This window comes from Calidris pugnax, unplaced genomic scaffold (genome assembly GCF_001431845.1).
Source record: "Calidris pugnax isolate Ruff unplaced genomic scaffold, ASM143184v1 scaffold38, whole genome shotgun sequence".
Lineage (NCBI taxonomy): Eukaryota > Metazoa > Chordata > Aves > Charadriiformes > Scolopacidae > Calidris > Calidris pugnax.
The window spans coordinates 9,795,117-9,795,880 of record NW_015090995.1 but is presented as its reverse complement, the minus strand read 5'-3'; the positions used below and the strand labels follow the sequence as shown (position 1 = coordinate 9,795,880).

The window sequence follows — 764 nt, the reverse complement described above, 5'->3', positions numbered from 1 at the left end:
CCCAGCGCGGGCGGGAGAGGCGGGGGGCGGCACAGCTGCCCAGGCGGCCAAAAAGTAATTAAAAAAATAAATAAAAAATTCAACACCGCCAAACAAACAAAAAAAACCCACCCAGAGTAACTACAGCGCAGGAGCCGGCGGTTATTGAAAGTTTGTGTTAACTCCCAACACCGCATCCCACGGGAAGACAACAACAGCCAGAGCCCAGTCGGGGCAGTGCAATAAATAAACACAAAGCAGCGAAAGAGGGGACCGAGTGCCTTCGCTCCCCGTTCTCGGAGGTGAGAAATGGGCAAAAAAGGAAAAAAAAACGAAAAAAAATGAGGACGGTCGGTCCCGGATTTCCACGGGACGGAGGGATTATACAACGCTAGCAGCGATAGAGGCGGGCGCGGGGGGCGAGCGGCGGGGGGGCGGCGGTGCGGGCACCCCCGGGCAGCACCCCGGGCACCGGGGATGAGCCCAGGCAGGGCCGGAGGAACGGCCGAAAAACAGGGCCTCGCCGCCCAGCCATCCGCGCTCCTCCGCCACTCACCCCTCACTCCCCTGTCCCTCCAAGTCCCTCCACCACGGCAACAACTGTATTTTATTATTATTTTTTTAAAATCCGTGTAGAGAAGCGGCCAGAAAAAAAGAGAAACACCAGTAAAAGCTCTCCCTTCCTACCTGGGCAGGGTTCAGCTCAGTTCAGTGCGTGCTGAGGAGGAGGGGGCAGAGGAGCAACTATCTAAAACAAAAGTGGCGCCAAAACCCCCCAGTAAGGA

At 56.5% G+C, this 764-nt stretch overlaps 1 protein-coding gene across 2 annotated transcripts in view; it reads right to left on the bottom strand.

The window, feature by feature from the left end:
* The window catches only part of STAG2 (stromal antigen 2), a 75,075-nt gene extending 74,392 nt beyond the window's left edge, over positions 1–683 (bottom strand). For both annotated transcript variants that reach the window (XM_014955101.1, XM_014955104.1), the window contains exon 1: positions 667–683. The gene's annotated coding sequence lies outside the window, so the exon portion shown is untranslated. The remainder of the gene's footprint in view (positions 1–666) is intronic.
* Positions 684–764: the final 81 nt, after the last annotated feature.